This window comes from Trachemys scripta, chromosome 14 (genome assembly GCF_013100865.1).
Source record: "Trachemys scripta elegans isolate TJP31775 chromosome 14, CAS_Tse_1.0, whole genome shotgun sequence".
NCBI classification, from domain to species: Eukaryota; Metazoa; Chordata; order Testudines; family Emydidae; genus Trachemys; species Trachemys scripta.
The window spans coordinates 7,573,478-7,595,643 of record NC_048311.1 but is presented as its reverse complement, the minus strand read 5'-3'; the positions used below and the strand labels follow the sequence as shown (position 1 = coordinate 7,595,643).

The window sequence follows — 22,166 nt, the reverse complement described above, 5'->3', positions numbered from 1 at the left end:
AACAGACCCTTTGCACGCCTGCAGGGTTATTGTGTTTAGTCACTAATATCCCTATAGCCCCTCAGCACAGGGCATGTCACAGGCAGATGCAGACATGACTCCTGCTCAGGGCGCTCACACCGGGGGCACTGACCCATGTTTAAATGTTCCCTGGCACAGAGGGAGGGTTCGGGGCTCCCTGGGAAGAGGGTTTTGAGGAAGGGCATGAAGGTGAAGAGGAGGGTGGAGATTATGGGACCAGGTTCCAGGCAGACGAGAAGGGTGTGGCAGGGGAAACATGTGGCTGGGGTGAAGTGAACATGTTGGGAGAGGAAGAGAAAAGGTGCCTGGGTTCTTTCCCATAAGCTGGTCCCATTCACCCAGCCTGGGTCCATCGCTCACACAGGCCTGGGGCTGGGCTCTCACTCCTCTTCCCCTGGCCCAGCTACCGAATCCCTTCCCCAGCTCTCCCCACCCCACCCTCCATCACATTGGAACCAGGTTCCAGGCAAAGACAATAAGGACATGGGGATGGGGAGAGCCTTATGGCCATGGTGGAACAAACACATAGGCAGAGACTCCCCAGGGCTGGAAATGCCGGGACATTCCCCTCACTCACTGTCCCCATCACATTCACTGGGCTCCCGGGCTTTGCTTTTCTCTGGGAGTCACATAACTCAGTAAATGGCCCTGAGCAGACCTGGGAATCCCCCGAGCCCCCACCCCCTGCTGCATAGACACAGCCCCCATTCTGGACAGGTAATACTCAGTGGGGCCCTGTCTCTCTGGTCACTGTGTGTAACAGGGAGTGAATTCAGTTCAATGGGCCTCAAGCACACGCTGATGGGCTGTAGGGAATTGGGGGCTGAATTGCCAAGTGCTCCCCAGAGAAACGCTATCCAATCAGGGGCAGCAACTTCATCCCCTAAACCAGCCAACCCCCTCCCAATGTCCCATGTATCAACATGTCCTCCCAGCTCAGCAGTGTTCTGGGCTATGGCTGAATCAGGTCAATGCCTTTCCAAGAGATGTGGAACCCCTCAGCTCATGGCTCGCTGCATTCAGACGGGGCCGGGCGGGAGCATTTCTCTGACTGTCCTTCACACTCGTTTTATAAACAATTGTACTGGGAACATTTGCAGTGTGAGAGGCATGTTCCTCACTTCTTAAAAGTCCAGCACCCTGTACCCCTCTGCCCCTGCACCCCTAAAGCCCAGCAGTCTGCACTCCCCTCTGCCCCTTCACCCCCCACAGCCTGGCAGCCTCCACCCGCTCTGCCACTGCACCCCCATCTGCCCTTCCAGTCTGCTCCCCCACCCCTTCTCTGCCCCTCTCTTCTTCTCCAACTCACAGGCCTGGTGCTGGGAAATGAGAGGGGAAGCTGCTGAGGGAAGGCAGGTGATGCCCTTTAGATCATCCCCACGGGAACAGTTTGTGCAAGATTATAATTTAGCCAGGCTCCCTCACAGGGCCGTCCCTAGCTATTCTGGGGCCCTACACAGTCCACCCCCCCCCCAGGGGGGGCAGGCATGGAGGGGGCTGGCCCCAGGCCTCTGTGGGTGGGAGTTTGGGAGGCAGGGGGAACCACCCCCCAGCATTCACTGGCGGCACGGCTGGGTTCGGGTCCCTGCACTTCCCGCCACTGGTGAGAGCAGGCCCAGCCCTGCTGCATTCCTCAGGGGTGGGGCTGGGGCGGAGCAGGGCAGGGGCTTTGGGGAAGGGGTGGAGTGGGGGTGGGGCGGGGCTGGGGCAGAGCAGGGGTGGGAAGAGGCGGGGAGCCTGGGGAAGAGGTGGAACAGAAGCTGGAGCAGCACACAGCTGCGCAGGGCACCAGGAAATTTGGTGCCCCAAGTTTCCTGGTGCCATATGCAGCTGCCTACTTTGCATAAGGGTAAGGATAGCCCTGCTCCCTCGGAAGGGTTAGTATGATGAGGACAGGAATTTGGAGAGGTGCCGGGATGCAACCCCCAACGCGTTGGTATGTATTGCAATAAACGGGCCTAAGGCTTGAGTCTGTGAACTAAAATCAATGCGTGGGTGACTTTTTCCACGACAATGGAGAACACAAGGTAGCTGGGCACAGCAGCTCACCACAGGCGCTCGCTGGCTTATATTATTAAAAGTTTTATTCCTGCCTCATTCATTGGTTTGTGTTTTAAAGAACCCCAAGGTCATTACATATTTCATGGGAACAGCCCCAGAGGCTGGTCAGCACTGGGAGGGGACAGTCTCTGCCATGGGTGTCACTGTCAGGGACAGAGATTCCCTACGGCGTGAGCTAGGACTGGGCAGATTATCAGGGGAGCCGAATTTTTACCCCCAGCATTGAGACCAGGACAGAAATAAGGGTGCAGCTTCCCAGAGAAGGTGCCAGTGAAAGTGAAGAGATGGGACCTGTCAGTCACATTGTAAAATGAGACCTCACCCGCCTCATAGTCGAGGAAAATCCCCACTCGTCTGGGCCTGACACTCATAGGGAGGGAAGTTCGGGGGGAGGTGAGGACCTTGTATTCCCCATCCCACAGCCACATGGCCCAGTATCCATTCTCAATTGTGAGTATGACCCACCCCTTCCTGCTCACAGATTCTCTACAAACCCCCAGCATCCAATCAGTCATGTCTCCCACTTCCACCTCCCAGTAACGCCTCCCACCCGTGAACCCCTCAGCACCCAGAACACAGTGACAACAATCAAATCTCTCAGGATTGTCTGGTAGATCCTGTCGTGTGTCTCCGTGTCTCACATGTTTTCGATCTTCAGACAGGACAAGGTTGGGATGAGCTGTGTCTGGATCCAGAATCACATCCACTGGGGAGAGAGTCATAGAGTCAGTGGTGGGGGCAGGGGCTGGTCAATGAAATCAAAGGGAAATTAATCTGTGTCCCCATTAATCGCTGTGCCTGGGGGTTGTTGCCCATTAAGGGTCATGAGGGCTCTGTCTGCCCATGAGAGTACTTGCAGGGAATGACAGGAGGGACAAGGGTGAGGGTGGGAAGTTGTCAGTGGAGGGAGTGAGAGGGGAGGGGTCAGGCTGATGCTGGGAGAAGAAAGGGCCAATGGGAGGAGCAGAGGGGAGAAAGGGGGGCAGGCACAAGGGCATTGGGGGGCAAGAAAAGGAGTGGGCACCAGGAGGACAAAGGAGGGGGGTGAAAGGAAGGGCAGGTTCCAGGTGGCTGTGGGGAGTGAGGGGAAGAGTGGGCACCAGGGAGAAGAAGGGGATAGTCCCTAGAGTCACAGGGAAGCAAGGGAAGGGGTGGGCACTAGGGGGCAGAGGTGTGTGAAGGAATGGTGGGGGGCTCTAACAGGCAGGGGAAATGAGGAGAGAGGTGGGCTCCAGGGGGGCAGAGGGGAGTCAAGGAGAGAGACAGGGGTGCCAAGGGGTGGGGAATGAGGAGCGAAGTAGGTGCCAGGAACATGAGGGGGAAGGGAATGGGCAAGCACCAGAGGGACAGAGTGAGGCAGGAGCCCAGGGCATAGGGGGTGGCTAGGGCACGGTTGGTCACTGGAGGGCAAAGCAGGATGAGGAGAGGGGCAGGTATCAAGGGGACAGAGTGGGGTGATGGGAGGAACTGGTGCCAGGTGGCTAAGGGGAAAGAGGAGGGGCAGACACTAGGGGATAGAGGGTGGGTGAGGGGATGGGGCTGGTACCTAGGGGGAGAGAGGGGAGGGGTGGGCACCAGGGGACACAAGGGGTGAACAGAGGGGCATGCGCCAGGGGACTAGAGGGGCACAAGGGAAGGGGGACAGATGACAAGAGGACAAAGGGGGTGAGGCATGCACCAGAGGGACCTGGGGGAGAGTGGGCAGGGGTGGGCACCAAGAGGGAGATGTGGGAGAGAAGGGGCAGACCCCAGGGGGCAACAAGTGAGTGAGAGAATTGGCAGCCATTAAGAGGAGGATGGTAGTGGTGGATGCCACAGGCACATAGTGGGGGCTGGCAAGGGAAGGAGTAAGCAATTCCTCCCAGAGCCCGCACCCTAACCCCTCTGCCCCAGGTCAGAATCCCCTCCCATACCCAAACTCCCTCCCAGAGCCCACATCCTGTAGATAAATCTCTGATAATTTTCATATCACTTTACATTGTGCCTCTTCATATAACCTTGTGGTGGGTCTACCCACGTGTGACCTCTGTTTTCATGGGACTTTGTATCAAAGCCTCATTTAGAAACTTTGCATTGCCCTTGGTAGAATATTATAGCCCCTAAGGATAGAATAAGATAGAAGAAAAATTTCTTTTTGCTAGCAGTAGAACAAGAGCTCTCCCCCCCCCCTTAATCAATTGCCCTGTTGAATGAATGAGGTGTGAATGAGCAAGGCATGGAAGGCAGCACCTCCAGACAGCCTCAACTGTTGGAGAGGGGCTGGAAGCCAGACCCAAGGACAATAAAACGTGTCAAGTGGGCTCATTAAAGACAAGCAGACATACCGACAGCCTCAGGGGTTAGAAGCAAGCACCTTCTTTTGGAAACACCCTCTTTGCAGCATTGGGACAACACTCAAAAGAAAGCAGCACAAAGGACCAATGGACACAGACACAAAGTTTGAATCTGGTATAAATTTGCATAAGAGGAAAGCTGCTATAAAAGTGAGGTGTCTTGCAGAGGACCCCGGGTCTCGTCTTGTCAACATGGGAGCATCGATCCGGATCGGCAGAAGCCCGGCTCCACCCCCTCCCCCATCTAACTCACCTGGCCAGTGAAGTTAAGGGGAGCAACTAATTGGTAACAACAAGACGGAGTGTGTTTGTGTGTGTGTGTGTGAGTGTAAGTGTAATATATTATATGCATATAATACAGTGTTAATGAATACATGTATTACTAATAAATGTGGCATTCTGCCTTATTCCCCCTGAAAAGATCCTGTGCAGTACTTTAAGTACAACAATCCTGAGCCCCCACCAACACCCTGCCCCAGCCATGAGCCCCCTCCTGCACCCAAACTCCTTCCTGGAGTCCGCACCCCAAACCCCCTCCTGCACATCAACCCCCTGCCCCAGCCCTAAGCCCCCTCCCACACCAAACTCCCTCCTGGAGCCCACACCCCAAACCCTCTCCCATGCTCCAACCCCCTACCTCAGGCTCAGCTCGGAGTCCCCTCCCACACTCCCAACCCCTCGGTTCCAACCCCCAGCCCAGAGCCTGCACCCCATCCTGCACCCCAACCCTCTGCCTCAGCCTGGTGAAAGTGAATGAGGGTGGGGGAGAGAGAGCAACAGAGGGAGGGGGGCTGGAGCGAGTGGGGGGGGCAGGACCTTGGGGTAGGGGCGGGGCAGAGAGTGGAGTCTGGGTGTTGGAGTTTGTGCGATTAGACAGTTGGCAACCCTAACCTAGTATATTAGGCTTAGAATGTGTTTTTGTTCATTTGATAGGCAATCTATTTTGATCTGTTTGCTACCACTTATAATGACTTAAAATCTATCTTTCTGTAGTTTATAAACCTGCTTTATGTTTTATCTTAACCAGTGCATTTTGAGTGTTGGGAACAGGTCGGCGTCATCCCCACACACACGGGCCAGGCAGCCCTGCCCCAGGGGGCGCAGCTGGGAGTCTCCATGCCGGCTGGCTCCACAGGCGCCACCTTCCAGCCAGGAAAAGCCCACAGCCAGCTCCTCCCATCACCCGGCCCAGCCCCTCCCCCAGGGCATAGCCAAGGTGTCTGGGCTGAGCTTACTTGGCAGGGGGCAGGGCAGTGGGGGGATGGGCAGTAGGGGATGATGGGAGGTGTAACTGGTTATTGAGGGGAACTGGGGCTGTTGCTAATGAGGCAGTGGGGAGGGGAGGGGAGGGGAGGGGCTGTTTCCCCACTTACTGCCCCCTCCATCTGGGATAAGCTGCATAAGGTGCCAGTCCCAGTTCACAGCTTCACAGAGTGTCTGTACTAGGGGTTTGCATTGGGGCATCTACATGGCTGAGACACTGCTGTGCCAGGAGCTGTAACCCCTCCCATCATTGGGGTTATGGATCAATAATTACAGGGGCATTGGAGCTGGGGAGCTGGAGTTTGGGACTCCCAGGCAAGGCCCGATCCACTGGACTGGAGAGTCATTTTCACTCCCGCGGTCTGGGCCAGTGCCTAAGGCAGTATTTACACACAGGGGACATCTTCAGCGGGAGAGATTGAGGGAGCCCCACATCAGACATCCCAGCCCAGTGATTTGAGCCCTCACCTGCTGGGGGAGACCCGCATTCCAATTCCTTCCCCACATCACACGGGACGGATTACACCGAGGGCTCCCAGCTGAGGGCCCAGCCACTGGGCTAAAGGCTAGAAGGGAAGCATTCGCACCTTTTTCTGTTCATTTAAACTATTCAGCAAACTCAACATGGATTTGGGAATAGTTTCAATCAATCAGAAATATAATTTTTCAGCCACTAAACTCTTTGGGTTTGTCTACGTAGCCCCTGGTAACGAGCCTCTGAGCCAGGTCAACAGATTGAGTGGCTCCTGCTACAGCACTAAAAATAGCCATGTAGATCTTTGGGTTCAGGATGGATTTTGGGCTCTGAAGCCCAGCGAGCAGGGGGTCCTTCAAATCCCAAGCTACAGCCTGAGATACAGCATCTACACAGCTGTTTTTAATGAAGAAGTGCAATCCCACGAGCCCATGTCAGTCACCCCGGCTCTGAGACTCGCTGTCGTGGGCTGTGTAGATGAACCCTTTGTGTTTAAACATGATACTTTTCCCAAAGCCAAACACTCAATTTTCTCCCTGAACCCAGCCAGATTGGCCTGAAAAGTCCAGAGTTTTCTCCCCAGGGTGGAGAGCGCTAAGGAGACATTGCAGGAGGGAAGTAGTTTAATGTCACAGGCAGAGGGGGGATGATCAGGGTTAACATGGGAAGCATCTCCCAGCCTTAGCCCTGGAGTCACAACCAGACTCCATAATAACAACCCCCCTTGTCCTCCCCTGGGATCTAGACACACCAGCTTTGTCAGCAAAGTGTGTGAGTCCCCTCCATGGAGATCTCTGGCCCATGGCACTGACATACTGCCCAGTTACTCTTCAGGGCTTGTGCGTTCCTCAAACAGCTGCTCCAGGCTGGGGCTGCCCAGACGCTCCCCACGGAGTTTACAGGCTCCGCAAGCCCTGATGGGAAGAGGTTTTTCTGGGACTCTGAGCTCTAACAGCATTTCTGCTCCTGGCCCCGCTCTCTCTGCCCCTGCCATGGTGACAGGCTGCACCTGCTGTGCGAGCCTGGTCTGCCCCTCACAGAGCATGTGGGGACATTGTCTGTGTCGAAGTCTCCTGCAACTCATTCCTGGGATGGGGAACAGCAGCCCCTCCCTTCACTCCCCCCAGGGCAGCCTCCTGAGCAGTGGGGCCTCCCAGCACAGATTCCTGGGTCAGCGTGAAAGTGTAACCACCTGAAGAGCTCTGCACACCTGGCAAATACCCAGATGTGCTCCTGGGATGAGAGGCCAGGGCTGGTACTCACCTCCCTCCCACCTAGGAGGAGAGGGGGTCTTGGAGCTGCCCATGCTGCTCTCAGCCTGGGTGCAGCCAGCTTGACAGGTGACAGAGCCAGTGCCCTGAGCTGTCAGAGCCATCAGATAGCACTGGGGGCTGTGTGCACTTCTGGGGCTGTTATGACCGTGACCTTGGTGCAGACTGGCTCAGTGCAAGGCCTCACAGCGATCAGCCTTGCTCCAGTCCAGTCTGAGCCACACAGTGGCTGTGATGTCTGTCTCTGTGCTGCTGAGAGTGAGTGTGTGTGGGCATGAGGGGTGGGACAGGCCGGATTTCTATGCTGCAGACAAACAGGGTGATGAGGCCGGAGTACCTGCAGAGCCTGCTCCACTTGTGAGTAGAGTGACCAGACAGCAAATGTGAAAAATCAGGACGAGGGTGGGGGGTAATAGGAGCCTATATAAGAAAAAGACCCAAAAAACGGGACTGTCCCTATAAAATCGGGAGATCTGGTCACCCCACTTGTGAGCATGCCCCAGGGACTGGCCATATGAGAAATGTGCACTGAATTAATATAATCTCTTTGAAAACCAATGTAACAACCCTGGAGCAAACCCCCTGTGACTCTCCGAGCTTTATGTGGATGGGGCTGATCAGGATTAACTGTATGTGGTTCAGGAACTGGCCTGAGCTGAGTGAAGTTCAGTTACTCCAGAGTAAGCATATTTTTAGCATATTTTTAAATACTTTACCAAAGACAGTCACAAAGAGAAATATGCTTTAAGAAAGAGCTTGTTTCAAGAACTAGGGGGAAATGTTGAATGTTTTATTAGAGTTCTGCATGCATTGGCTGAAAACTGTGATTTGAAACTGCAAAACATGAAAATGTCAGAGATAGGCTGGTTATTGGGTTAAGAGATATAAAACTTTCACAGCAGCTACAATTGAAGAGAGATTTAACTCTAGCCACAGCTATACAGAAAGTAAAACTGTCTGAACAGCAGAACAAAGGAAGGAGCAACTTGAAAAACCAGAAACTAGCTGAGAAGGTGTAAACAGATACTCAGTGCTAAAAGTCATTATCATAGAACCCCTGAGGCAAGGGGAGAGAACTTTCAGTTAAGGGGGACCTAACAGCCTAGCAGCGGGGCAGAGCAGAGCAGGGAGACCTCCTGCTCCTCCTCCAGCTCAGAGAGCTCGGCTGGCCTTGGCTTCAGTGCTGCTGCCATGCCAGGCTGCCAGTTACAATGTGGTCCATTTGTCCCCTTGCACAACACTAATCGATTCTTCTCCCAAACCACATGTAAAGGAAACCCATCCCAGTAGGTCTCACTCACCAGTGAATCTCTCCAGCATTTCCCTCATGTCAAGGCAGACTTTATACACATTCTTCAGGGCAGGAGACACAACTCCTGGTTGTTGGATTTCAGAGTAGCAGCCGTGTTAGTCTGTATCCGCAAAAAGAACAGGAGTACTTGTGGCACCTTAGAGACTAACAAATTTATGTTGACTACAGCCCACTTCTTCGGATGCATACAGAGTGGAATAAATATGAGGAGATATATATACACACATACAGAGGTGTAAACAGGTGGGAGTTGTCTTACCAATTCTGAGAGACCAATTAAGTAAGAGAAAAAAAACTTTTGAAGTGATAATCAAGATAGCCCAGTACAGACAGTTTGATAAGAAGTGTGAGAATACTTACAAGGGGAGATAGATTCAATGTTTGTAATGGCTCAGCCATTCCCAGTCCTTATTCAATCCTTTGTTGATTGTGTCTAGTTTGCATATCAATTCCAGCTCAGCAGTCTCTCGTTGGAGTCTGTTTTTGAAGTTTTTCTGTTGTAATATAGCCACTCGCAGGTTGTTGGAGTGTCACATTCTCACTCCTGTGAAGACAACGTCTCATCACTCGGCTGCTCTGAACCCACATCACTCAAGTGAATAGAAGGAGAAATCAAAATGGGAACAGACCTGATCAATGCGCTTTTCATATCCTGAGAGGAAACAGAGAGACAGGAAGCTGAGTTAACACCACGTGCAAAAATACTGAGTGACTTTCCATTCTCTATCAGATTTAATCCACAACATTTAACAAATCAAGGCCAGCCCCTTCTGTGCAGGACATTCAACAGTGATCACTGATTTCAGATGCCCCATCTCCCTGGCTCTGACTCTCCAGAGGAGCTGAGTGTCATGGGACAATGGTACAGACTGGGAGAATGCAATGCTCTGAACAAGGAGCATTGTTAGAATAAAGAAAACAGGGTCATCCCTAACACTCCTCTGTCCGGCTTCCTGCTGCAGATCTAAGGGGAGACAGTGCACAGATCCTCACTCTGAGCAGCTGCAGTTCCCATTGCTTCAGCCAGGGCTGGCTCCAGGTTTTCTGCTGCCCCAAGTGGCGGGGAAAAAAAAAAAAAAAAGGGCGATTGGCGGAACTTTGTTGGCAGCTCGATCGCGCCACTACATTCTTTGGCAGCAGTTTGGCAGCGAGTCCTCAGCTCCCTCTCTTCCTCTTCGGCGGCACTTCAGCGGCAGCTCAAAGCGGAAGAGAGGGACTTGCCACCGAATTCCCACTGAAGACCCGGATGTGCCGCCCCAATAGCAGACAGACTGCCGCCCCTTTGTATTCGCTGCCCCAAGCACCTGCTTCCTTAGCTGGTGCCTGGAGCCACCCTTGGCTTCAGCTGGTGTGTGGGTGCTCAGCACTTCCCAATATCAGGTCCCAGGTGTCTCAGGCTGGCACCCAGAGATGGAGGCCTCCAGCATCAATGGTCAGTGATGAGAGTCTCATCCCTTTCATTTCATTAATTTGAGAGTTCACTTTGGCTCGTGGTTCCCCCTCTGGGCCCCCCCCCCCCCATCACCCCATGGGTCAGAGTCCCTACTCAACACCCACATGGGGCCAGGTTTCAGCAGTCAAAGCAGGAACCATGTCAGTCTCTTGCTCCTTCTGTTCCACCCATTAGACAGGCAAAGGCCCTGCTGTGTCTGCATTTCCCTGTAACACAGACTGCATGTGTCGGCGCTAATAGGGCCTCATACCTGGGCTTCTGTTCGTGTTGGTAAACTGTCAGACCAGGCACTGGAAATAGGATTTGTCACTAATTCCTGGGATCTAGTCACTGACAAGAGAATTGAATGCTGCAGGAAGGGATGGGGAGGTTGTTAACAGTCTCACCTTCAGCAGCTCCACAGCTGGTTGCTGACACTTCTCCTCCATCTCCGTGATGAGATTGATCAGAGCAGAGCTCTGCTCTGAGAGTTTTGTTATATTGTCCTGCAGTCTCTGCAGAATCTCCCTCTCCTCCGCTGCCAGTCTCCGCAGAAGCAGCTGCTCCTCCTCACTCAGAAACTGGTGCAGTTTCTTAAATTCTCATGTGATTGACCTTCTCTGATTCTCCACATTGTCCTTTAGTAAAAAATGGAGAAGGAACAAACCCCAGGACCAGAGATGGGCACAAGCGGTGCTGAGTGTGCCTCATGGATCAGGGAGCAGGGCTGCTAGTCATGGGCGGCAGGGATCACAAACTGCATGAATATTTTCAGTAATGGATAATGGGAAGGAACTGAGAAATGTCCTTCTGAGCCTGAGAAAACAACCTGGTTACACCCCAACTACTGCCCCTGTATCACCACCCCCATCCCTCCCCTTCTCTGTGGGGGGTCTGAGGGGCAGGATGAGAGGACTGTGTCCCTCTCCTGAAGATTGCGGTGCTCTCAACAGATTGAAGGCAGGCAGGGGCAGTCTCTTGGTGACCACCTGACCACTGAACCTGGGGTGGGAGCATTTGCCCACTCCCTTAAACCAGTAACCTCCCAGAAGACCCCTGTGGTAAGGGGCAGCTTGTACCTGGGAGTTCAGTGTGGAGCCAGACCAGTGGAGGGGATTGACTAGCACACAGAGTCAGTGGTACGGGGGAGAAGGGGGGGGGCATAGGGGCCAGCACATGGAGGCTGTGATACATGTGTTGGGGGGATGGGTTCAGAAAATGTAGGCAGTGGTACATGGATGGGGTAGGGAGCAGCACATGGAGTGGGTGACACATGGTGGCAGTCGTGCATGGGTAATGGGAGGCACCAAATGGGGCAGGCCTTTACACAGCTAAGAAGCAGGAGCTCTATCTGCTACACAGGCTGAGGGACCAGGCTGTCAATCAGTACATGTTATAGCTTTGATTGGCTGCCCTTCACTATTAGGCAGCCAATCAGATGGGATTTTCCTACAAACTACAGATGTTCCCTGCCCACCCGTTAGAAGATCTGCAAACCCACAGAGCTGGCAGCTATAGGTGCATGAGGAGTGTGTGCAGGGCTGATGGGGGAGAGAAGGTGCCACAATTGTACCTTGGCCCCAGCTCGGGCAGGCTCCCAAACTGCCGGTAACTAGGATGAAATGGGGGTGAAATAGAAGGTGTGTGGCCCCAGCAAACATGCTGTACCTGGGCCCCGAATTTTTCTAAACAGGTCTGATCGTGTGTGTGTGTGTTTACAAAAGTCGGTGGGTGGGTGCAGGATGAATTGGGGTGTGTGCAGTAACTATAGGTAGGTGCAGAGGTCAGGGTGCAGTGACAGTGAGTGTGGAATGAGTGCAGGTTGGATGTATGTGTAACCCTTCTGCCCATCTAAGTTGGCAGCAACAAGGGCCGGGTTCTGTATCTAGGGGTTCCGCTTCAATAACGCAATGCAAAACCGGCTCGAGCCCCCACCCAGTGACCTGGGACAATTACATACCACCCCCTGGGTGCCTCTAAGAGGCAATACTTCCCCTTTCGCAAGCACGGAGTCTGAGTGTAACAAAAAATGTTTAATAACATGAGGTAAACGACATCAGCATTAAATTGGAAAAAACACCACAAACAGGATTCATAACACAAACCATGAGCAAAAAAACCCACCCCAGCAAGTTGGGCTGTGTCCTTTCCCTTGGGTTCTTGAAACCAGCAACCCAAGGATCACCAAAGTCCCAAAAGTCCAACAACCCCCCAAAGTCTCTGTCCCTGGTCAGTGCAGCCCCAGAGTTCGGGGGGGGGGGCACACAGGGCGTTAAGGGGCACCTTATGTGATCCGAGGCCGACGGGGTTCCGCCACAGCCTTCACCACGAGCCGCTCCACTCCACCAGCTGTCCTGTGAGCTGCTCCCGCCGTCCCACGAACTGCTCTGGCAGCTGCTCCACTCTGCTCACCGACCTGTGAGCCGCTCAGCTCTGCTCCACTTCAGCCGTCCCTTGGGCCACTCCCACAAGGCTCCACTCCGCTCCGCTAGCTGCTCCTCCAGCCACTCCGCTCCGCTCCACTCACCGACCTGTGAGTCACTCAGCTCCACTCCAACCGTCCCGCAAGGCTCCACTCTGCTAGCTGCTCCACCAGCCACTTAGCATTATAGCTTCAGGCTCCCCCACTAGTTAACACAGCCTCAGTGATCTCAGCTCTTTTGTGATTTCAGCTCTTAGCAATTTCAGCTCATAGTAGGGGAGCCCCAGTGCTAGTGCACCATTGGCCCAAAGTGAATTCAGGTCAGCAGTCGGTAACTAGACTTCTAATGGAATCAAATTTAGCTCTGATATTCAACAGTGGAGAGAGGAGGTAGTGCAATTGGTGTTTCAACCCCTCAGAGAGGGGGCCCATACCATCAGGTACTTCACTTGCACCACAACTCACCCCCATCCTCTCCCCATTCACTGGGTTTTGTAACCCATGCCCCTTGTCAAGCAAGTGCTACTTAGGTAATGGCGAAGGACTCACTCAGTCCTTCTGTCATACAACAGGTTCACTGCCCTTAATTCACAGAATCAGGGTAACAAAACTTTATTCTTCCTGCCCCAATAACAAAGAAACTGGGGATCCCACACCAGCCAAAGTAACCACTTTGAGTTGCTGTTGTTTCATGCCAGGCGAGTGGGTGTGCCTATGCAAACAAGATCAGCCCTTGGAGTTTTTTTCCACACTCGCCATAATTCACCACCAGATGTCAGGGTAGAGCTCATCCTGACTCTGCTTACATCTGGAACCAATGCAGAAGTGAGTGTGAGTGGAATAAATGGGCAATATGTGTATGAAAATTAATGCAAATATGTGCAAATAAAACCTACTGGTGTCTGGTGCAGAGCTCCGGGCCCTTTAAATCACTGTGGGAGCCCTGCCACCGCTACCCTGGGGTGGCAGGGTTCTGGTGGTGATTTAAAGGGCCAGGGGCTCTGGCTGCTTCAGGGAGCCCTGGGCCCTTTAAAGTGCCGCCGGAGCTCCGGCAGCGGGGCTCAGGTGGCGCTTTAAAGGGCCCGGGGCTCCCTGTAGTGGCCAGAGCCCCTGGTCCTTTAAATCCCTGCCGGAGCCCGGCTACCGGAGCCCCGGGACTGCGGGGAGCCCTGGGCCCTTTAAAGTGCCACCAGAGCCCTGCCACCAGTGATTTAAAGGGCTGGGGCTCCGGCTGCTGCAGGGAGCCCTGGGCCCTTTAAAGTGCTGCTGGAGCTCTGGCAGCAGGGCTTGGCAGTCAGGGCCAGAGTGGCTGGAGCTACGGGCCCTTTAAATCCCCGCCTCTATAGCTGGTAGGTCTTGGGTGATTTAAAGGCCCTGGGGCTCCCAGCCACAGCTGGCACCCCAGGGTCTTTACATTTTGAAAGGCCCCACCTCTTCCTGTTGAGACCACACCTCTTCCAGTTGAGGCCACGCCCCACTCAGGACTCCAGCTAATGGGTAAGTCCTTTAAGTTACTTTCACCCCTGCTCACCTCTGAACTCTGGGTCTTCACTGACCAAAGACAGCAGCTGTGAGTGGGGTGCAATGGAGGGAGGGGCAGTGATGTGTTAAAGGAACGTTTGTTTGTCAGACTTTCACACCACAAGGTGAGAAACTGAGGCAAAGGACACTGCCCAATGCACTCTGGGATGGGTATTTTGCTCTTTGTCACATGCTTTTGAATTGTAGTTGTGGTGTTTTTCCAAATTAACAATGGATTCCTCTGCTTTTTTTATTAAAGGTTTTCTTTGCCATACCCAGACTCAGTGCTTGTGAGATGGGAAGGTTTGCCTTCAAGGAGCGCCTGGGGGTGGTGTTTAATTTTCCCAGATTACTGGGAAGGGGTGTCAATACAGTTCTGTTTTGTATTCTTAAGAGGAACCTCTACATATTGAACCTGATCCTTGTTGCTGCCAACTCCAATTGGCTTCAGATGGGTGCGATGGGGCAATGGGATCACATGTAAACCCACACCCCTAGGGACGGCCCTGCCCTATCCCCAGCCGGGGGATAGGTCTGGCCGCCGGAGCTGGTGCTGCCACTATGCAGCACGCAGCTGTCTAGGGAACCATGAAATTTGGGGCAATTTGGTTCCCCAGGTTTCATGGTGCCCTACGCAGCTGCATATTCTGCGTATGCCTAGGGACAGCCCTGAATATGAACATGGAATTCAGAGCACTTGGCTTGTTAAAATCAGCTTTTTATTGGAAGGAGGGCTATAACTGAGGAACTCTTTGACCAAATGACTCAAAGTTGAATCACTAATACCCCGGCCCACGAAAGCTTATGCTCAAATAGATTTGTTAGTCTCTAAGGTGCCACGAGTACTCTTTGTTCTTTTTGCTGATACAGACTAACATGGCTACCACTCTGAAACAATATTTAAAGTAACCTGAGAGTGCAGGGGGATTTTAGAGCACTTTGAAATATTGTCTCTTAAAGAAAAACTGCCACTGCAGAAAATCTTCCAACAGACACTCATTTCCTGAAGCAGACAGAGTAATAACGTGCACAGCAGAGGCAGCCTTAGAATTATGTCAACAGAAGGACTTAAAGTTACAATCTCTGGGTAATTGCTCTGGTCTAATGCCTAGAGCACGTTGCCTTGAGCTACCCAGTGATTCTGACATCAGCTGTGCTTCTGCACACTCTTGTCTGCCACAGAGCAGCAGCCCTGCAGTCCATGTCCCTGCAGCCTGTCACCCAAGCTTGAGCCAGCTACTACCCTGTTTCCCCGAAAATAAGACAGTGTCTTATATTAATTTTTGCTCCCAAAGATGCGCTAGGTCTTATTTTCAGGGGATGTCTTATTTTTCAGAAATGAAAAATGCCTTATTATCGGGGGGATGCCTTATATTACAACGAGAGGCAAAACTGTAAGTAGGCCTTATTTTCGGAGGATGTCTTATTTTCGGGGAAACAGGGTAGAGCTAACTTTAACCCCTAGTAACTTCCCCAGTGTTGCTTCCCCAAAGGGGCAGTGGGTGCCACACGTTAGCTGAGCTCAATCTTGAGCTGAGATCAGTTTGGGGAGGATCAAAGCTATAGCCTGAACCCCAGGTTTGTGCAAAAAAATATTATAAGAACTAGAAAATGTTACTCTCACTTTTTCAGGTTGGGGAACTGTATCTTGTAGGGTGACCAGACGTCCCGATTTTATCGGGACTGTCCCGATATTTCCTTGTTTGTCCCGTGTCCCGACCAATGTGCGGTCAGGACACGGGACAAACAAGGAAATGCTCCGGAGCCTGGAAGTGCTTGCGCCCCCCGCCCGCCGCCCCGACTCCACCCCCTCCTCCCCCCATTGGCTTCCTCCCCGAATCCCCGCCTCTTCCCCAGGCTCACCATTCCTCCTCCCTCCACAAGCGCTGGAGGGAGGCCCCGGAGACGCAGGGGAAGCGCGGAGCCGGGGTGAGTGAGAGTCCAGCCTGGCCCCGAGCGCAGGCAGGACTCAGTCGGGTGGTAGGGAGAGTAGGGGGGCGGCCCGTGGGGCCAGGCGGCAGCTGTTCTCCCAACCGGGCAGCGGGACTCGGGAGCAGCCATTGCTGCAGCTCCCACTGCCGCGGGCAGAGGAAGCGGCCGATGGCCAAGCTCGGCGGCTGCGGCTCTGATGCCCGGGCTCAAACCCCCCGAGCCTGGGCCTGTTGCGGGGACCCAGCAGCATGCATGCTGCGCCCAGCCCCTGGCCAGTTGCATCTGGGCTGCTGCCCAGCTGGTGTTATCCCGCGGTGGCACCAGGGCGGAGGCATTGGCAGCCCAGCCCCGTTCGTTCCCCTGCGGGACCCGAGCGGGACGGGGGGGGCTGGGGCATGCTGCCCCCACTCCGGGGCCACCGCAGGATAGCACCAGCTGGGCAGCAGCCCAGACGCAACTGGCCAGGGGGTGTCATCCATAAAATCCTTTAATTCTCTGCCAGGTATGACTAATGTTAGCTTAAACAAGGTATGCTTCACACAGCACTGAATTGTAGGTCTACAGTTTCTCTTTGAAGTCTGTTTTTGAAGTTTTTTTGTTGAAGGATGGCTACTTTTAAATCTGTTATTTAATGTCCAGGGAGATTGAAGTGTTCTCCTACTGGCTTTTGTATATTACCATTCCTGATGTCTGATTTGTGCCCATTTATTCTTTTATGTAGAGACTGTCTGGTTTGGCCAATGTACATGGCAGAGGAGCATTGCTGGCACATGATGGCATATATCACATTAGTAGATGTGCAGGTGAATGAGCCCCTGATGGTGTGGCTAATGTGGCTGGGACCTCTGATGGTGTCGCTAGAGTAGATATGGGGCAGAGTAGGCAATGGGGTTTGTTACATCCACCCTGACTGAATTGGCCTCATTAACACTAGTTCTCCAATGGACACCTTGTTTTTTTGTGGATACAGACTAACACGGCTACCCCTCTGATACTTGTTATCAATGTTTTTATCTTTATTGTAGGAGTAAAGGGCAGTAGAACTGTGCCTAACCTGTCCTGATTGAGGGGGTCACCTTCAACTGAAATGAGCTTGCTAAGACAGGGAGTCAAAGACCCCTGTTAAAGTAAGAGGGGTGGGGACAGGTGTCCCTGATGGGAAGTATGGGCTCTATCTCAGAGCACCAGGCACAGTTTAACATGCCCCTCTCCACTGTTCAACAATAGAGCTAAGTAGGGCTCCATTAGGAGTCTTTTGGTTTGTTAAGTGCTCACTAATACAGCTGAAATCAATTGTTGGGTGACTTGCCTCCCTTCATTAAAAAGTTTATTTTCTACACTCAGACTTTGTGCTTGCGAGAGGGGAAGTATTGCTGCCTAGAGGTGCCCAGGGATGGTATGGTATTTTCTCAGGTTACTGGGTGGGTGCTGAGCTGGTTCTATGTTGCATTGTTGAAAAGGAACCCCTCGATATTGAACCTGACCCTGGTTGCTGCCGATTTCACCTGGCAGAAGGGTTACATTAGGGAAATACTTCCTAACTATCAGGGTGGTTAAGCACTGGAATAAATTGCCAAGGGAGTTTGTGGAATCTCCATCATTAGAGATTTTTAAGAGCAGGTTAGACAAACACCTGTCAGGGATGGACTAGAGATAATACTTAGTCTGGCCATCTCTCGAGGTTCCTTCCAGTCCTATGATTCTATGAACTTCCTGGACTGGAGCCTCCTTGCGCTTGCTGCTGGTTTAGGCCTGAGACCTTTATTTAGAACAGTTGCTCTGTGGGAGATGAGCCCTTTTGTTCGAGGGACGGCCAGTATGACAGAGTGGGAATTTTTCATAATATTTTGGATGACTATAGTGGGTGCCTCAGTTTCCCTACACATTGCATGTTTAAACTAGGTGGCAGGAAGTTTCCTTTGAGCAGAGTTTCAGCAGACAATGGTCATACTGATGGCCAGACATTTGTGCTTAGCAACAAATGGCCTGGGACAGCGTACCCTCTTCTGGAAGCCAACTGGTTTGACTAGTTGGGGGAACAAAGAAACTAAGGTAGGAAGCAAGGTGAGGATAGTTTGCCCAGAAACCAAGATGAAAGAGCTGGGGAGGAGCCAAGATGGGGAACTTGGGGGTGGAGAGCCAGCTCTCGCATTCCCTAAGTCCAGGACTTTGCTGTAACTTGATTTCTGTGCTAGAAAAGAATTGTCTATGCTGTGTTCCAGACAACTAATAAACCATTTTCTTTTTACAATGCTGGCTGAGAGTCACTGCTGACTGAGGAAGGTGAGGGTGTAGTGCTCCCTTTGGGGTGTATGCAAGTCTTCCCCAGGTGTCTTATTCAGGTAAACTCACTACGGGGAGCTCACGGCATGGAACAGGGGTGCTGAAGGCTCTGAGGCTAGCTGTAGCCAAGGAAGCTTACCCTTGCGAGACTGTGTCCTGAGAGGTGTCACACTGACAAGGGTCCTGCCAGGGACTGATTCAGAGGGGTTCAAGAGCACCAAGCCTGTGACGCCATGACACCAGGCTGCCCAGCAGTTCAGGGAACAGGGTCTCTGTTCCACTTAGCTGCCTGGATTTCAGATCCTTCCCCCATGGACTCAAGTGCAGGAGCCTCCCTGCTCAGACTCACCCCCTCCACCCCCCCAAGGAAGGGTGGACTCTTCCTGAATCCCTCTGTGTGAAATATGAAGTGATAACAAATGAGGGACCTGACTAAGGCCGGATCCTGCAAACGCTCCTGTGTTGACGGGTGTTGAAGGGCTGCTGTCATGACTAATGGCTACAGGACAGAGGAGGAAGGGGGTATTCTGCAGTGGAGAGTGTTTTAGAGGGTCTCTGGCCAAAAGTGTCTGCATGAGCGGCAGGGACATGGCCCCATCTGGGCTATTTCCTCCCCCTCCTTTTCCTCTTTCCTGCTATGGAGGGAGCTGGGGTTGGGGGAAGGGGATCAAGGGATTGACCAAAATCCGACCCATAGGCTCAGCCTGGGGAATCCCCTGGACATGACCCAGCCCTCCCCACAATCTCTGCTGTATGGGCAGGGTCCCTGTCTGGGGGCCACTGCTGCTGCTGTCGCCTTTAACAGCACAATGTTGGGAGGGAGTTGGGACAGTGCTACCTCCTCCTGACCCTGAGTCCACAGTTCAGAACCAATCCCACTCCCTGCCCTGAGTCTGCCCCACTCAGAGCGTTCATGTAAACTCAGACTTGCTAATGAGAACTCCCTCAGAGGGGAGACTTTCTCTGGTGGCTGGAACCAGCCCCTGGGGCAGCCCTGGGCTCTGCCAACACCAGCCCCTGAGTCGCAAACTTCAGGTGAGGGGAGAGACCCAGGGGAAAGAGCTGGGGTCGGGCAGGAAAGTGACTCTGTACAAATGGCCCCTCTTCGCCCCAGCTCTGCTCCTGGGTGTTTGTGACCCCCAGGCTCTGCTCCCCTGAGCACCCGCAGGAGCTGAGCCAGCTTTGAGAGAGTCTACGCCCCAGGACCGGGCCAGGGACTGAGTCTCCCAGCCCTTGGGGAGAGAAGAGAGACAGGGAGAAAGAGACTGAAAGGGGCAGCAGGAGCAATCAGAGGGGATGGAGGTTCCCAGGTCCCAGATCTGCCCAGCTTCCTGGGTGATGCAATAGGGAATGGGAGGGGAGGTTTCCAGTCGCTCTGTGCAGATGCCCCAGGCATGAGAAGGTTCAGGGGGCTCACTCCTTGAACCTCCATCTGCACAAACCCCATCACCTTGGGGATAAAGAACCTGGTGGCCCCACACAAGCCCTGAGCCCGAGCCACATGCAGCCCCCAGGTATTGATAGGCCCTGCCCAGCTGCTGTCCTGAGCCCTAGGGTCAGATCAGCCCCATTGTCTCCACTCCCTGCCCCGGAGCAGAGATCCCTCACCTTCGGGACGTGCAGGCAACAGTGGGATCCCACATCAGCCCTGTCCCAATTGCCTGGAGAGAAATCACTTTTTATCTTGGGGACAATCAGAGACATGTGGGATCCTGAATTTGTCTCCCCGGGGCTGGGGCTCTGTCCTGGCTCAGAGCCTGAATGAATAGATGGCGGGGATGGGGCCGGTTAGTCTTTACCGTCCGTCTCTGGGCTGTGTCTCCCCAGGCTCTGGCTGTCCTTGGGAGCTGCCAGGCCTCCTCTGCTTCCTCGAGCTCAGTGTCTCGCTGGGTCATCTCCACCCAAGGTGTTGTGCCACCCACCCTTGGGTTTGGGGAGAGAACTGCCCCGTAGCCACAACAGACCAGCCCTGTCAGGGTGTGTCCCTCCTCCCCGCCTCTCTGCACGGCAGAGCTGCTGTAGACTTGTCAGAGAACAAAGTCCATTTGGCAGCTCCCTCACAATCACTTGGTCTGATTCTCCTGCTCTCACCCACGTGAACCAGGAATAACAGGTTTAGTTTCCCTTCCCTGTTCTGAGAAATGTGCTGCCCTAAGAGCAATAGACCTTTTCCCTTCTGCCAACTCGCTGCCTCCATTGGGATAAGGAGCCACATCCCAGCTTCATGTCAGCCAGTTCCTGCGGCTTGGCTTCTCCTCAGCTCCAGCCAGTCATTCCATCTGCTCTCAGCAAGGATGCTGTACAGGGAACAAAATGGTGCATGTGAGCAGCGAATCTCACTCTCATTTATACACCCACACCTGGCTATCCCCGCACACATCTCCTGTGTCTATGTAGCTACACTCTAGAGCCCATCACCACAGTATCTCGACTGCAAAGTTACAAAGCAACCGCCCAGTCTGAGGATCAGGATTCTCCCCTTATCCCATCATGTGCTGAGAAGCGTGAGCACTAATATCCCCCTCCCTCTGCCTTACCTCCAAGACCATTGCTGGGTGGAGGGGTTGTCCAGAGATGGGCACCTGCCATTGAGAAGGCCATGTCCCCAATTCAGTGGATCCAACTGCTGCAGCAGGTCAGGTGCATGGGGGGAGAAGGGGGTTCTGGGAACTGGGACACAGGTCATTCAGAGCACTGAAGATCTGGCCCTTGCAGTGTGTTCAGTGGGAGCTGGGGCAGGGTCTGGGCATGGCAGGGTGACAGGGTCTGATCACCAGTGCTGGGTAGATGATGGGTTGCCACATGCTGCATCGTCTGAAGTTTTCTCATGGTATTTACTGGTTAGAGCCATCAGAATTGGGGCCCTCTGATCTGCATTCCCTGCATGCTGCAGGTATCTGCTGGAGTCGCCCAGGCCAGCGGGAAAGTGAGCAGCAGAACCTGGGCCAACGCTCAGGGTCTCTGAGCCGCAGGGAACTGTGCACAGTGTAGATTTTAAGTATACAGAGAACTACGGGGTAAAAATAAACATAATACAATAAAATGAATAATATCCAGGGATGGGGTTTTTTTCCCCAACAGTTTATCCTATTTTCCTTTCTCCACGTGGTAACTCTTCCAAAATTGAGGCAGTTGTGGTGTACCTAAGACTGTGCTGTAATTGCAGCTATCATTTTAAGAACAGGGGATGGGGATCTCCTGCTCCTGCATGCAGGCTACTGGACTCTGTTACTATAGCAGTCAGTCAGGAGACAGCCAGGCCAGAGGAAGGTAGGGTGTTAGCCATGCTGAGTTAGGGCTGAGGGCAAGACATCCACAAGATGTGAAAAAGACATCTTAGAATCATAGAATATCAGGGTTGGAAGGGACCTCAGGAGGTCATCTAGTCCAACCCCCTTCTCAAAGCAGGACCAATTCCCAACTAAATCATCCCAGCTGGGCCTTAAAAACCTCCAAGGAAGGAGATTCCACCACCTCCCTAGGTAACGCATTCCAGTGCTTCACCACCCTCCTAGTGAAATAGTTTTTCCTAATATCCAACCTAGACCTCCCCCACTGCAACTTGAGACCATCGCTCCTTGTTCTGTCATCTGCCACCACTGAGAACAGCCGAGCTCCATCCCCCTTCAGGTAGTTGAAAGCAGCTATCAAATCCCCCCTCATTCTTCTCTTCTGGAGACTAAATAATCCCAGTTCCCTCAGCCTCTCCTCATAAGTCATGTGCTCCAGACCCCTAATCATTTTTGTTGCCCTCCGCTGGACTCTTTCCAATTTTTCCACATCCTTCTTGTAGTGTGGGGCCCAAAACTGGACACAGTACTCCAGATGAGGCCTCACCAT

General features: G+C 53.1%; 1 pseudogene; it reads right to left on the bottom strand.

The window, feature by feature from the left end:
- Nucleotides 1-1,856: 1,856 nt before the first annotated feature.
- On the bottom strand, nt 1,857-20,221 carry LOC117887603 (annotated as a pseudogene).
- Between the last annotated feature and the right edge of the window lie 1,945 nt (nt 20,222-22,166).